Consider the following 16,937-nt stretch of genomic DNA (forward strand, 5'->3'; position numbering starts at 1 on the left):
TGAGAAAGAACAAAGCTGGAGTAATCACACTTTCTAATTTCAAAGTGCATTACAAAGCTACAGTAATCAAACCAGTCTGGTACTTGCATAAAAACAGACACATAGACAGTCTCATTGCAATAGAATGAACAACTCAGAAATAAACTCATGCATATATGGTGAACTAATATTTGATAAGAGTGCCAACAATACAGACAATGGGGACATGATAATCTCTTTAATAAATGGTGTTGGGAAATTGGATATCCTCATTAAAAAATAAAATAAAATTAGATGGCTATTGTACACCACTCATAAAAATTAACTTGAAATAGATTGCACTTAAATGCAAGCTCTGAAACTGTAAAAGCAGAGAAAAAGAACATTAGGTCAAAGCTTTTTGATAATGCTCTTTGCAATGACTTTTTGTATACAACATCAAAAGCACAAGAAACAAAAGCAAAAATAGGTAAGTGGGACTATATCAAACTAAAGCTTCTGCGCAGCAAAGAAACAATCAACAAAATGAAAAGGAAATAAATTTTATCTTACTCTTATAGAGTAAAATAAAATGTCTGTGATATGGTTTGACTTTGTGTCCCCACCTAAAGTTCATCTCAAATTGTAATCTTTCCTCAACACCTCAGTTACAATTCTAGATGAGATTTGGATGGTGACACAAAGTCAAATCATATCACAGATACTTTGAGAGGTGAGAGGTGATTGGATCATGGGGGCTGTTTCCCCTATGCAGTTCTTATGATGGTGAGTGAGTTATCATGAGATATGATGGTTTTCTAAGTGTTTGTCAGGTTCCTCCTTCACTCATAACTTCTCCTTTCTGATGCCTTGTAAAGAAGGTGACTGCTTCCCTTTCACCTTCCAACATGATTGTAAATTTTATGAAGCCTCCCCAGCCATGTAGAACTCTGAGTCCATTAAACCTCTTTCATTTATAAATTACCTAATCTCAGGTATTTCTTCACAGCAGTGTGAGAACAGACTAATACAATCTGCAAGCCACATGTCCAATACAGATTTAATATCCAGAATACGTAAGAAACTCATACAACTCAATAGCAAAAATCAATCAAACAAACAAGTAACAGAAACAAATAATTCAACTAAAAATGGAGAAAGCACTTGAATAGACATTTCTCCAAAGAAAATATAGAAATGACCAACAGGTACATGAAAAAGATACTCAACTAATCACCAGGAAATGCTATTCAAACCCAGAATGAATTATTACTTCACACCTGTTAGGATGACTGCTATCAAAAAGAAAAGATATAACAAATTTGACAAAGACATAGAGTAAAGGGAACCTTTGTATACTGTTAAGAAGGTCGTGATGCAAACTGATACAGTTGTTATGGAAAATAGTATGGAAATTCCTCAAAAATTTAAAAATAGAACTACCATATAACCCAGCAATCTCATTCTGGATATATATCTGAAGGAAACAATATCAATAGTTTGAAGAGATATGTGCACTCCCATGTTCATTGCAGCATTACTCACAATAGTCAAGATATGGAAACTACTTAAGTGTGCACTGACAGATGAATAAAGAAATTGTGATGTGCATATATATGTGTGTATGTATGTGTGTGTATACATATGTGTGTGGGTGTGCATATACAGGTCAATTAAATATTTTAATATTATAATTATTACCCTTTAAAATTTTTAGGAAAAAATACATTTGTGTCACAAGGTCTCCACAGTAAAAGAAATAAATTTTTTTGTTGTTATTGTTTTATTTTTGTTTTTATCTCTAGAAAAGAAAGAACAAGTAAAGATAAAATAATTAAATACTATAGAGCCATTTGTGTTAGGTTTGTAGTTACAAACATACCTTGGAACTTGAAAGGGTAGAAAAATGCTTGTATTGTCTCAGAACATAGACCTCATGCTTGTAGAAACTTTGTATTATTCTGCGCATTCTTTTTTTGTTTTCTTTTTTCTTTTTTTTTGAGACGGACTTTCACTCTTGTTGCCTAAGCTAGAGTGCAATGGCGCGATCTCGTTTCACCACAACCTCCACTCCCAGGTTCAAGCGATTCTCTTGCCTCAGCTTCCCGAGTAGCTGGGATTACAAGCATGCACCATCATGCCTGACTAATTTTGTATTTTTTGTAGAGATGGGGTTTCTCCATGTTGGTCAGGTTGGTCTGGAACTCTGGACCTCAGGTGATCCACCTGCCTCAGCCTCCCAAAGTGCTGGGATGACAGGCGTGAGCCACCGCACCCGGCTAATCTGTGCATTCTACTGAAAATTTATTTAAACTACAGTGAAGGAACAAAATAGACATACACCTACAAAGATAAAAAGAAAGACAGTAGATATAACAAACATTTCATATCAATAAAATTCTAGAAGCCAGAAAATGGTTGGAAAGTGGTACTTTCATTTAGAAGATGGTAAAAAAAATAAAATCTAAGTGTTCAGAGAGCAAGCCAACAAGTAAGACCTTCATGTCAAAGAATCCACTAAGTCCTAGTACATAGAGACACCAGGTACCTCTGGAGAATAAACATTAATAAATTTTGAAGTTTATAAGAAATATTTAGATCCTCTAAACCTTTCCTCTGTTTGAAAAAACAGACACATTTTCTGGCCACCTCTGGCAAAAGAATATGGAAAGACTGAACAAGACAAACTGTGTTTAGGGATAAAAGAGAATGGGCATGAAACACAGTTCTTAAGAAAAATAGTGGAAAATAGTAAATTTTAATATAAAAGTCCCTTCTACCTCTGGATTCTCAACATTCCTAATTGCATTGCTTTGTGCCAAATGAGGCACAAGAAAATGAAGATCTTCTGTCTACTTTATTGCTATAAGCAATAAAATGTCCTTTTTTCTTGGATCCTCTAGTCTTGTGTTTCTGCCAACATTCATGAAAATGAGGCATGTTAATGTGTTAGCTTGCAATTAGGGTAAAATATCAGCCCCTTCATAATTCTTAATGATCACATATTTACAAATCAGAAAACAAGGCTCACAAGGTTAGATGACATGTTCAAGGTAACATAACTAACAGAGCATAAGGTCAGATATGAACCTGCCTATATGACTCCAAGTTCACCAACAGATACGTTACTTGAGTTAACTATTTGATAAGGGAGACATCTTGGTAAAAAGTATTTAGTGATGGGGGAAGGTATCTGTGTAATACATTCACATAGGCTATATTAGGCTTTCATTGGCATGGTTATTAAGAATTATCTGTAAATACTTTGGAAGAAGAAGTTTACCTTCCCTTAAAGCAAACAAAACTCTAAGGATGGTCTTCTTTAAAATTTGCAATGGACCCTGGAGCTGTAAACTTTTCCTGAGTGTTATTATAATATATTCCTTCTTTTGAAAGATTTCTGGATGACATTAATTATAACAATGAGGTATTAAAGTAATGTGATGTCCAGGAACTCTACTCTTTATTACTCTTACCATCAAAACAAGAGTGGCAAGTGTTTAGTCCAACAGAAAATAAAAATCAAACTGGAAAAACCACAAAGTGATTTCAAACACATGAAGCTGCTACTACTGCTGAATAATGGTTAGCCCTGACCAACATCTCTCTTTTTTATTTCTTCTGATTGCCTTCCAGCTACAGGAACCACAGGAATTAACTCTAGGCAAACAAAGCCCTGGACTTGTGATAGTAATCTTTGCCACAAAATACATGAGCTAGTCTGGAAACCCTCAACTTCAGAAGAGGACTTTCAATTTTGTTAATGCATTGCAAGCTTTTTCTGAGATGCCTGCGCTAAGTAGAACTCAATGAAGTTGTTTGGTGGATAACAATAAGAAGAGATATATAATAGTTCCTGGAAAATCCAGAAAAACACTTTCTTCCCAATAATCTTCCTTTTCATTATTTTAAGCTCCTAATTCAGTGCTTAAAAAAGGATGTTACACTATTTTAAAAAGTTATTGTTAAAAATTCAAATTTGTCTTCGTACCCAAAGTTTCCCTAATGTCTTTGGACTTCTCAAGGGAGTCCAACAGCCTCAGGAGGCTGGGAAGAGCAGAGTAACATACTCTTATGTTGATTTCTCCTCAACAATGGTCTCAGCTCCCACATCTGTTTCTCTAGACGTTTAGGTATCAAGATATGTTATTAGTGACAGACTCAAGATTCAAATCCAATACACCTTAACCTCCAAATTGCAATATTTCTATTTCTTATTGTCAAATTAAATACGTAGCAATTGGGCTGAGACTGTCTCTGTGCTTTGAGTTCCCATAGGGAAAATAAACCAACAATAAAAGCTCTGTAACTAACTTAGTATGTAAACACATCAAAACCTAATTTAGGAGATTTTATATATTTATATATATATATACACACACACACACACACACGCGAGCGCGCGCGCACACACAAACATATATATGCTAGGTTTTCAATCACAGACAGGTAAGCTTCATCCAATCATAGACAGAAAACTGATCAGATCTTAACCAAATAAGGTAAATGCCTCATCACACCACACCCAAATAAGGCAAATGCCTAGCTGTAGCCAATCAGGTGATTGCTCTGCTCTGCCAGGTGTCTGGCTTGTAAAAGTTCTCTGCTCATGGTTCTGGGCAGAGCTCACTAAACTTCTTCTACTTCTGAGTGCTGCCAGATTCAGGAATTGTTCTTTGCTAAAACAAACTGTGTTAAATTTAATTTGTTTAAGGTTTTTAACATTATGCTGGCTTCCCACTGGAAAATACCTCAATGGGAGATAGAGACAAGGATCCACTAAAATGGCAATAAACAGTACCAAAACCCAAATTTGCCTTATTTAGAATTTTCCATAGTGACTGCACATAGCCCTCAAAACTCAAAAGAATAACAAAAAGTAAACAGAAATCACAGATTATTCAGGAGAAAATTAAGGCCATATCAAAAACTTCAATATGATATTTTTAGTTAAAGTCTTCTTCAATTATTATTTTCTTACAGGAAAAGCATCATGGAAGTGAATGTAAGAATTATGCCTATCCATATCTATAAGCATGAAAGCCTCAAAGTATTTGATGCTGAAGTTTAGTGCCCATAAAAGTGTTGGTCATCCAGCAAATTACTGTTTGATAAAAGTTAAATATGTGAATAAATGAATGAGTGATTAAACTAATTTTTATTTCTGTCTTCAAGTTCAACTTCAGTAAATCCTAGGTCTAAACTCATTCAGACCACAGTTTCTGAACTAACCCAGATCATATCTGGAAGTATATTAGAAGCTTCATCTTCATTAGTAGGTAGAGTCTAAGTTAATCTTGAGACCTTTTCTAGGTGCTCCACAAACCTGTGATTTGCTTTTAAGCTCTCCTGAACCAACTAAGCAGCACATTTCTACTTTAGTCTCCATTGCATAAATCAGGTTTTTATGAATAAGTTCCTTCTAAGATCAGAGATCTACCTTAATGAGTGAAGTTTTGATCTTCATTCTAACTCCATCTTCTTTCCACAGCGGCTGTAGTCATACTTTGTTCCAGCAACTGATTGGTTTGTTATCTTGCTAGAGATATAAGCTACCACACCTTACTCATCATATAAAACCTGTTAGATATTATGCAGTGGTTTATATTACTTAATGTATTTAAAGTTTTCCCTAGATTATACATTCTTCAAAAGCAATGACTTTCTTGTTTAGTTTAATCGATTTGTTGAATACCATGCTAGGGCTATAATATATATTAAATAAATGCTTGTTCATCAACTAAACTTTTTTGTTCTAGCAATTTTTATCTGATATGCAGTATGATCGAACATTAATTTTTCTGTTCAGTAATAATTCAGATTAATCATGATTATTTTGAAATTATTATTTTATTTTATTCTACTGACACATAATAGTTGCACATATTTTCAGGGCAAAGGTGTTAATTTAATACATTCATGTATTAGTAAAGATTAAATCAGTGTAATTGTGACATCTATAGCCTTAAATGTTCATCTTTTCTTTACATTAGAAAACTTCAAGTTATTCTCTTCTAGCTAGTTGAAATTAGTATTTCCAATTTTAAGCTATATTTTTCAAAAGCTATTATAATTTTATTTAGTCCTATGTCCACTGCTCATAATATTATTTTCTCAGCATTCCCATCAACAACTTCATTTTAAACTTTCAACAGGCAATTTTAGTTTACATTAAGTACTCTTAATAAAGTTTTGAATAAAGCAATCAGTATTATAAATGTGCTCATCTTAAAAGAATAAAGAATATAATTTTAGAAGTACTTATCTGAATGAATAAATTTTAGATAGCTATCATTTAAAAGACAAAATCAACAAATACTTATTAAACATGTTTGTCTTGTATATTGTTAGATTCTGGGAAGGAGATAAATAAGTTAAAGAAAATTATTTCTGCCTCTGTGGAGCTAAGGAACCATGTGAGTAACATATATGTCTAAGTTTAAAATAACAATTATCTGTACCCCAATTAGAGGTTCAGATAAACAAGAGATCAATGTAGGCTAAAGGATATAAAAAAGCCTCCTCTGGACATTAGAATTAACCCTAAGCCTTTTGAGGTGAATATAAATAGAGTGGAGGAAGTTAACCACATGGAGAAAGAACACTAGCACATATACAAGGAATGGAAAGATATTTTCTTGGGATAAAAAAGATATAAAGATGAAAAGGAGTCTTGGTACAGATTGCAATGCAGTAAAAACGATGTTAAAACACTGTTTTCTCTACTGAATGTGAATTTTAAAAGAGAGAGAGAGAAAGAAATCTGAAATTAGCAATAAGAGGATATTGTACTTACTGGCCATATAAGGCATCCTCCTAAAAGGTATATTTTATTAGTTGAGAATTCATCAGGAGATAGGTGGCTCATTCACAGGATGTAGTTAAAGAGCATTTAATGAAGAAACTATTTACAGGATTGGGGGGCAACAAGAGCAAAACTCTCCCTCAAAAAAAATTAACATATTTAAATAATAAATTTTTAAAATTCAATATTTAAAGATTTATTTCTATATTTCAACACTTAAAAATTGATTTTAAATATTTAATTTTACATTGAGAATAATTGTGCACTTGATATTTTTTCTTCAAAATCAATGTTTGTTTAAATAGAAAGGAAAAAATATATATAGGAATATTAAATTTGATTTCCCACCAAATGAGAGTGGCTTATCGCTGCACTAGAAGAGGTCCTTTACTTTCTAGTTTTTACTACCAATATGGTCCTGAAATCCTTTCTTTCCAATCACTTAACTAAAAATTATATCATGCTGTTTTGTTATGAAGTTTTAATTTTTTTAGGTTGTGTTCAAGTGACGCAAAAATGAAATAAAATATCATCAATTATCTGTATTTTTTACAACAAATATTTGGAAATTGAGTAGCTGCATGAATCGTTAATCAAAAACTTTCATTTATTTGTAGATATTAGAATCATGTGGATATAGTCATTGGAATGTTGCTGGAATTAGTTTTAACTCGTATACACAGAAGTAATAACATCATTTCCAAGGTTGCATTTTAAAATTTAGGACAGAAGCTCAGTTCTCAACTGGAAGATGATTGTAGCAAAACGCCACTTTTGCAATAAGAGAGCTATTGTGTCGCTTAAAAAAAGAGTTTCACTAGTCTGTGCCAATAACTATATAACACAGTTCAGTCCTCTTTGTAGTCAGTAATTTTTCACATATATTTAATTTTCAAAAGGTTGATTGTATTTGACTGTGCTTTCACCTCGACTCCTCTGATAACTGAAGCAGCTGGTGCTGAACCCAGCAATTCAATCATTACAGCTCTGAAATGATTCATCTTACACTCTCAAAACAAGTCCTTCTAGCTTCTCAATTATGGTTTGCCATGTGTGAATGCAGACTCTATGAATGACCAGTGACTACACAATTTAGGTGCAAAAGAATAGCCATTATGGCATTAAATCCTTATCATTATGTTGCATTTCCTGTGCTTATTTCACAGTAGCTGAGAGGCCTGCTCTTATAACAGCTCATCAAAACAAACCTTTGAAAGGTATCAATCAGAAAACCTACATGTTTGGTTTTATGTATGTGGAGTTTTTTGTTTTTTGTTTGTTTTGTTTTGTTTTGTTTTTGGTTCTGGGATACATGTGCAGAACGTGCAGGTTTGTTACATAGGTATACATGTGCCATAGTGGTTTGCAGCACCTAGCAACCCGTCATCTAGGTTTTAAGCCCTGTATGCCTTAGGTATTTGTCCTAATGCTATCCCTCTGCTTGCCCCCCACACACCAACAGGCCCTGGTGTGTGATGTTTCCCTCCCTGGGTCCATGTATTCGACTCCCATTTATGAGTGTGAAGATTCGGTGTTTGGTTTTCTGTTCCTGGGTTAGTTTCCTGAGAATGACGGTTTCCAGCTTCATCCGTGTCCCTGTAAAGGACATTAACTCATTCTTTTTTTCGAGATGGAGTTTGCTCTTGCTGCACAAGCTAGAGTGCAATGGCATAATCTCGGCTCACCACAATCTGCCTCCTGGGTTCATGCGATTATCCTGTCTCAGTCTCCCAAATAGCTGAGATTACAGGCATGGGCCACCACACCCAGGTAATTTTGTATTTTTAGTACAGACACAATTTCTCCATGTTGGTCAGATTGGTCTCAAACTCCCAACCTCAGGTGATCTGCCCGCCTCAGCCTCCCAAAGTGCTGGGATTACAGGCGGGCTACATAGTATTCCATGGTGTATATGTGCCACATTTCCTTTATCCAATCTATCATTGATGGGCATTTGGGTTGGTTCGAAGTCTTTGCTATTGTAAATAATGCTGCAATAAACATATGTGTGCATCTGTCTTTATAGTAAATGATTTATAATCCTTTGGGTATATACCCAGTAATGGGATTGCTGGTTCAAATGGTATTTCTGGTTCTAGATCCTTGAGGAATCACTACAATGCCTCTCACAATGGTTAAACTAATTTCCACTCCGACCAACAGCATAAAAGTGTTTCTATTTCTCCACCCCCTTGCTAGCATCTGTTGTTTCTTGACTTTTAATGATCGCCATTGTAATTGGTGTGAGATGGTATCTCACTGTGGTTTTGATTTGCATTCCTCTAATGACCAGTGATGATGAGCTTTTTTATCAGGTTTGTTGGCCATGTACATGTCTTCTTTTGAGAAATGTCTGTTCATATCGTTTGCCCACATTTTGATGGGGTTGTTTTTTCTTCTGAATTTGTTTAAGTTCCTTGTAGATTCTGGATATTAGCCCTTTGTCAGATGGATAGATTGCAAAAATTTTCTCCTATTCTGTAGGTTGCCTGTTTACTCTGATGATAGTTTCTTTTGTTGTGCAGAAGCTTTTTAGTTTAATTAGATCCCATTTTTCAATTTTGAGTTTTGTTGCAATTGCTTTTAGTGTTTTAGTCATGAAGTCTTTACCCATGCCTATGTCCTAAATGGTGTTGCCTAGGTTTTCTTCCAGAGTCTTTACTGTTTTATGTTTTATGTTTAAGTCTTTAATTCATCTTGAGTTAATTTTTGTATAAGGTGTAAGGAAGAGGTTCAGTTTCTGTTCTCTGCATATGGGTAACTAGTTTTCCCAGCACCATTTATAAATAAGGAATCTTTTCCCCATTTCTTGTTTTTGTCAAGTTTGTAGAAGATCCGATGATTGTAGATGTGTGGTGGTCTGAGGCCTCTGTTCTTTCCCATTGACCTATATATCCATTTTGGTACTAGTACCATGCTGTTTTGGTTACTGTAGCCTTGTAGTATAGTTTGAAGTCAGGTAGTGTGATACCTCCAGCTTTGTTCTTTTTGCTTAGGATTGTCTTGGCTATACAGGCTGTTTTTTGGGTCCGTATGAAATTTAAGTAGTTTTTTCCAGTTCTGTGAAGAAAGTCAATGGTAGCTTGATGGGAATACCATTGAATCTATAAATTACTTTGGGTAGTATGGCGATTTTCACTATATTGATTCTTCCTATCCATGAGCATGGAATTTTTTTTTCCACTTGTTTTTGTCCTTTCTTATCTCGTTAAGCAGTGGTTTGTAGTTCTCCTTGAAGATGCCCTTCATGTCCCTTGTAAGTTGTATTCCTATTTATTTTATACTCTTTGTAGCTATTGTGAATGAGAGTTCACTCATGATTTGGCTCTCTGCTGGTATATTATTGGTGTATAAGAATGCTTGTGAGTTTTGCACATTGATTTTGTATCCTGAGACTTTGATGAAGTTGCTTATCAGTTTCAGGAGTTTGCGGGCTGAGATGATGGGGTTTTCTAAGTATACAATCATGTCATCTGCAAGCAGAGACAATTTGACTTCCTCTCTTCCTATTTGAATACCCTTTATTTATTTCTCTCAACTGATTGCCCTGGTCAGAACTTCCAATACTATGTTGAATAGGAGTGGTGAGACAGGGCATCCTTGTCTTGTGCCAATTTTCAAAGAAAATGCTTCCAGCTTCTGCCCATTCAATATGATATTGGCTACAGGTCTGTCATAAACAGCTTTTATTTTTTTGAGATATGTTCCTTCAATAATTAGTTTATTGAGAGGTTTTAGCATGAAGGGGTGTTGAATTTTATCAAAGGCCTTTTCTGCTTGTGTTGAGATAATCATGTGGTTTTTCAAATTAGTTCTGTTTATGTGATGGGTTATGTTTATTGCTTTGTATATAGGAACCAGTGTTGCATCCCAGGGACAAAGCTGAGTTGACAGTAGTGGATAAGCTTTTTGATGTGGATTTGATTTACCCATATTTTATTGAGGGTTTTCACATCGATGTTCATCAGGGATATTGACCTGAAATTTTCTTTCTTTGCTGTGCCTCTGCCAGGTTTTGGTATCAGGATGAGGCTGGCCTCAGAAAAGGAGTCAGGAAGGAGTCGCTCTTTCTCTAGTTTTTCTAACAGTTTCAGAAGGAATGATATCAGTTCCTCTTTGTACCTCTGGTAGAATTCAGCTGTGAATCCATTTTTTTTTTTTTTTTTTTTTTGGTTAGTAGACTATTAATTGCTGCCTCAATTTCAGAACTTGTTATTGGTCTATTCGGGGATTTGACTTCTTTCTGATTTAATTTTGGAAGGGTATATGTGTCCAAGAATTTATCCATTTCTTCTAGATTTTCTAGTTTATTTTCCTAGAAGTGTTTATAGTATTCTCTGATGGTAGTTTGAATTTCTGTGGGATCAGTGGTGATATCCCCTTTATCGTTTTTTTTTTATTGTGTCTATATGATTCTTCTCTCTTTTCTTCTTTATTAATCTTGCTAGCGGTCTATATATTTTGTTGATCTGTTAAAAAAAACAAAAACAGCTTCTGGATTCATTGATTTTTTGAAGGGTTTTTTGTGTCTCTATCTCCTTCAGTTCTGCTCTGATCTTAGTTATTTCTTGCCTTCTGCTAGCTTTTGAATGTGTTTGCTCTTGCTTCGCTAGTTCTTTTAATTGGGATGTTAGGTTGTCGATTTTAGATCTTTCCTGCTTTCTGATGTGGGCATTTAGTGCTATAAATTTCCCTCTTTAAGACTGCTTTAGCTGTGTCTCAGAGATTCTAGTGCATTGTCTCTTTGTTCTCATTGGTTTCAAAGAACTTCTTTATTTCTGCCTTAATTTCATTATTTACCAAGTAGTCATTCAGGAGCATGTTGTTCATTTTCCATGTAGTTGTGTGGTTTTGAGTGAGTTTCTTAATCCTGAGTTCTAATTTGATTGCACTGTGGTCTGAGAGACTGTTAGGATTTCCATTCTTTTGCATTTGCTGAGGGGTGTTTTACTTCCAATTATATGGCTGATTTTAGAATAAGTGATATGTGGTGCTATGAAGAATGTATATTCTGTTGATTTGGGGTGTAGAGTTCTGTAGATGTCTATTAGGTCTGCTTGATCCAGAGCTGTGTTCAAGTGCTGAATATCCTTGTTAATTTTCTGTCTCGTTGATCTGTCTAGTATTGAAAGTGGGGTGTTAAAGTCTCCCACTATTATTGTGAGGGAGTTTAAGTCTCTTTGTAGGTCTCTAAGAACCTGTTTTATGAATCTGGGTGCTCCTGTATTGGGTGCATATATATTTAGGATAGTTAGCTCTTCTTGTTGCATTGATCCCTTTACCATTATATGACGCCCTTATTTGTCTTTTTAAAAATCTTTTTCAGTTTAAAGTCTGTTTTATCAGAGACTAGGATTGCAACCCCTGTTTTTTGTTTTTTTTTTTTTTTTGCTTTCCATTTGCTTGGTAAATATTCCTCCATCCCTTTATTTTGAGCCTATGTGCATCTTTGCACAGGAGATGGGTCTCCTGAATACAGAAATGTGCAGATTTTTAAAAGTTTATTAGAAATCCTTAGCTTTCTGCAAGTTACATGTAGATATATATTACCTGTTATATATATTACAGTATATATTGCTTTTATTGAGAAATATATTTTTGTGCTAAACATGTTTTAAATATGTACACAATTATGTTAAATACATTTTAAATATTCTGGCCATGTGCTCTGCTTTTACAAAAAGTATATCCCAAAAAGTACATGGAATATATTGTAATACATACAATCATGAATTAGACAGAATAGGTTTGTAATGTCTTCGCACTACACTGGCAAGCTGCTCATTTCCCTTCTGCCCTTATATGCCCCTATATGTCAGATGAAACGTTTTTGCTTGTATACCACATAAAAGCATTTCCAAAGGGACTTCTCCTCCTAAAATCACAAATATTAACGGGTTTTAAGTATTTCATATAGTTCCCTTTTCAGTATATATTTTCCTTTTTTTTGTAGCAGCTGTTTGAAGTTACTGTCTATGCCAATACAAGAAATTTAAGGAATAATTCATTCAAAAGGAATGCTACTATGTATCTGGTGCTGACATAAGCATTGGTAATACAGGAGGGGAAAAAAAAAATAAGAAGAGCCCTTGCCTTTATACTGCTTACATTCTAAAAGTTTAGCAGTAAGACAATGAATAAATAAAACAGATAATTTAAACAATCATACCCACATACACATAATAATGAGTTGAAGTTTTAATTGGATTGATCAGTGAAGGCCTTGCTGAGAAGGTGATAATGGAGTAAGTGCCAAAAGCAGATGAGGTAGCAAGCCTTTGGAACATCTATGGGCAGCGAATATTGAGCAGAAGAAATAGCATGTGTAAAAGCCCTGAAGTGTGAGCACTACTGGCAGCACAGAAAGAAGCCTGATGCAAATAAAAAGGAATGAGCAAAGAAAAGAACAAATGACTCTGAAAGAGAACAGGACTTATATTGGGTCCAATTTCATGTTGGGTCTTAAAACATTTTTTAATATTATTGATAGTTCCTTTACCATCCTGCTATTAGAAAACAGCATGGTACCTATGTGTGTGGGGGGGAGGTTGGGGGGTATGTGTGTGGGTTGGGGGGTATGTGTGTGCTAAGACTGATAATGTAACAGCTGTGGTTGTGTGCTCCTGTAGTGCCAGCTACTTGGGAAGCTGAGGTGGGAGGATTGCTAGAACCCAGAGGTTGAAGCTGCATTGATCTGTGATAACACCACTGCACTCTAGCCTGACTGACAGAGCAAGATCTTGCCTCAAAAAAAAAAAAAAAAAAAAAAAGAAAAAGAAAAAAACACTATATATATATGTATAGCATGAGCATACTAATGGATCTAAAATTTCCTAGATCCCAGTCTCCTCTCAGCAGAAAACACAATCCTTAACTACTTTTTCTCCTTCCCAACACTTTTCTTTGTATTTTTAATAACACATGTATGTGTCCCATAATAATATATAGCTTAATTTACTTGTGGTATAATTTTATTTAAATCATGTCAGAAAGTTTGCATTCTCTGCATCTTTTTTACTCTACATTTTATAAGCTGCAGCTCTTGATATATGCAGATGAAGCTCATTTATTTTCATTGCTGCTTTGTATCACAATGCGTAACTCTACCACATTGTATTTATTATGTCCCAGGTTGACATACATTTGGGTTGTTTCCAATGCCTTAGTATTATAAACAGTTCTATATTATTGTACATGTCTCCTGAACATATTGCAAGAGGATTTCTGTGGTTTATATCTGGAACTGATATTGTTTGAATGTGTGATATGTACATGTTCAACTTTACAAAGTCATGCCATATTGTTTTTTAAATTAATGTTATTAATTATACTCCACCAACAATGTACATGAATTCTTGTTAGTCTCATTCTTGTAAACATATAATATTGGCTGATTTTTCAATTTGATCCCATGCTAGTCAGTGTAAAGTGATATCTGTTGTGGTTTAATTTTGGAATTCTATGATTATGTTTATTGGATATGTGTGGTTTCTTCTATGTAAATGCCATTCATATTTTCTCTTTTTGGGAGTTTCCTATATTTTGTCATATTGATTTGTATGTTTCCTTTATAAGTTCTGAATATTAAGTCCTTGTTGGTTATATGTTTTGATGTTGTCTCCCCCTAGGTTATGTTATGTCTTGCCTTTTTCCCTTAATATTTAAAAGTTTATGAAAAAAGCAACATATGTAATTATAGTCCTTTTTAGTTGCCCAAGAATATTTATATTTGATACAATAATACTAGAGGGATGATATTATTGTAACATTTTTGTGGCATTTTTAAGGAAGAAAAAGAATCACTCACAAGACAGAAGACACAAAGTCAGTCAGCTTTGTTTGTAAAATCCAAATTACCTTCTAGGAAATGCTTTTTATTTATTTATTTATTTATTTTTGACAGGATCTTACTCTGTTGCCCAGGCTGGAGTACAGTGGTGTGATCACAGTTCACTGCAGCCTTGACTTCCAAGGCTCAAGCAATCCTCCCATCTCAGCCTCTTGAGTAGCTGGGCTACAGGCACACACCACCACACTTGGCTAATATTTTAAATTTTTTGTAGCAACGGGTTCTCCCTATATTGTCCAGGCTGGTGTTGAACTACTGGGCTTGAGCAATCCTCCCACCTCAGCCTTCCAAAATGCTGGGATTCTAGGTGTGAGTCACTACGCCTGTCTCAGATGCGCTTTAGATGGTATTTTAGAACACATCATTTTTAAAACACTTCCTTTTAGAATAAATATATCTTCTCGTATGAAGGCTGGATCCATCTAGTTTATTTCTTGGAATATTTAACACATTAAGTGAATCTGTTGACCCTAGGTTTTGAATGAAGGTGTCCTTTTGGCACTTCCACAAGTAAAATCAATAATTTTGCTTGGAACCAAAATGCTTTACAAATCAGTGAAATCTATAGTTACAGGTATAATTCAAAACTCAAACTGCATAATTTTAATGATCACTTTATCTCTGTTGGAACTATGAAAGTAAGCCCCAAGTTTTATTTTTTGTTTTATAAAGTATGGTAAAAACTGGATCATTGTTCATCCCAAGTAACCTCCAAAAATTCATTATTTAATGTAGGATTTCAGTGCAAAATGAATAAAGACTACATATAAACTAGGTTGACCGATGTAACACAAGGAATCACTTTTTCCTCCAACTTCTGATTTTAATAAAAAATGGATAAAAGGAGCAATGAAACATCTTTGCATTATGGAAATACTATTTTAAACTGAAAATGTGGAATTGTACATTATAACTTAGCACTTGATGCCAAAGTTTATTATATATTGTAAATCAAAGAAAAAAATTAAGAATTTGCACAAGTAATAGAACAATCTCAGAGTTCACATTTTGTAATAAAACTCTCTATTTTGTGTTTGCAATTGTTTATGTGGCTCCTTCATATGGTCAGCAGCTGGAAGTTATGCAACATCAAAACCATGAAATGTTCTACATAATTTCAAATGCTCTCCTTATGCAAAATTGTAACAGTAGCAGAGTTATGAATTTAAGCGGTAGATAAATAGCACATTTTTATGCATTCTGAGAGAAATGCCCTTAGGGTTCTACAACAATACTGAAAGAACTGAGGTATTCCCATGGGCTCTAAAAGTTAATGATGGAAAGTCCAAGGGTTAGTGCAAAAACATGTGGTGTGGAAAGAGGTTGTAGAGAAAAATATGCATTTTTTGCAATAGACCTGAGGTTGTCTCAGTTCTTCCTCTTACTAGCTGTGAAATTTATTTTTGTCTTCAAAGTGGGACAGTTAATACCAGTCTAGGTTAGATTTCAGTAATAAACAACCCATAAATCTTACAGGCTTAAAAAACGAAAGGTTCTTTTTCCTTCAGGGTACATGAGTTGGCTAGGGCTTTCCATACTATCTTCTCACTCTGTGACATAGCTTGGTAGAGAAATCACTTTATCAAAAGTTGTAATGAGCTGCAGCAGAGGGGAAGGTAACCCATAAGTAAATACTTCAGTCCAGAAGTGAAACATGTCACTTCCACTTACAGTGCATTGACCAGCACTCATCATGTGGTATCCCCTCAACCTTGGTGGCATCTAAAAAACTATTCTTACCACGCTTCTGGAAACCAGAGATTCAAATCCTAGATGTAGCATGAAAGACTATCAAAGGGTTGTTGAGAATTTTTAGTAATCTACATAAGTTTCTAGCATAGTGTTTATAAAATATGATAAATATCTGGAAACATTCTTCATTAAGTGTTTTATTAAGCATACAATATTGATATCAGCAAGCAAGAAAGATAAACATCACTATGAGTTGAATTTTTTAACGCTAACTTTATAGGTCATATTATATTAATTCTCTTTGGTGAATATATTTTTTTAAATGTAGAAAAAAAGTCCTTTTTCATTTTTACATATTCAAAATGGCATTGCCATGACTTGACCTAATTATCCAACTGGCATGAGTTAGAAAGTTAGTTAGAAATTCAAAAGACTTATGAGTTTACAGACACTCTGGATATTTCTCAGATTTATTAAATCTGTCAGGAAAACAATGTCATATAACAGTTTTAATAAGTTATTTGATTGAAGAGTATCAGACAATACATTTTATCCAATCTTTTAAATTTTTTTGAAATAACTAGACCCTAAAATTAATTTTCTTTCTCCAGGATGTGGAATTATTTGCTGGTG

This window comes from Theropithecus gelada, chromosome 1 (genome assembly GCF_003255815.1).
Source record: "Theropithecus gelada isolate Dixy chromosome 1, Tgel_1.0, whole genome shotgun sequence".
Classification (NCBI taxonomy): domain Eukaryota; kingdom Metazoa; phylum Chordata; class Mammalia; order Primates; family Cercopithecidae; genus Theropithecus; species Theropithecus gelada.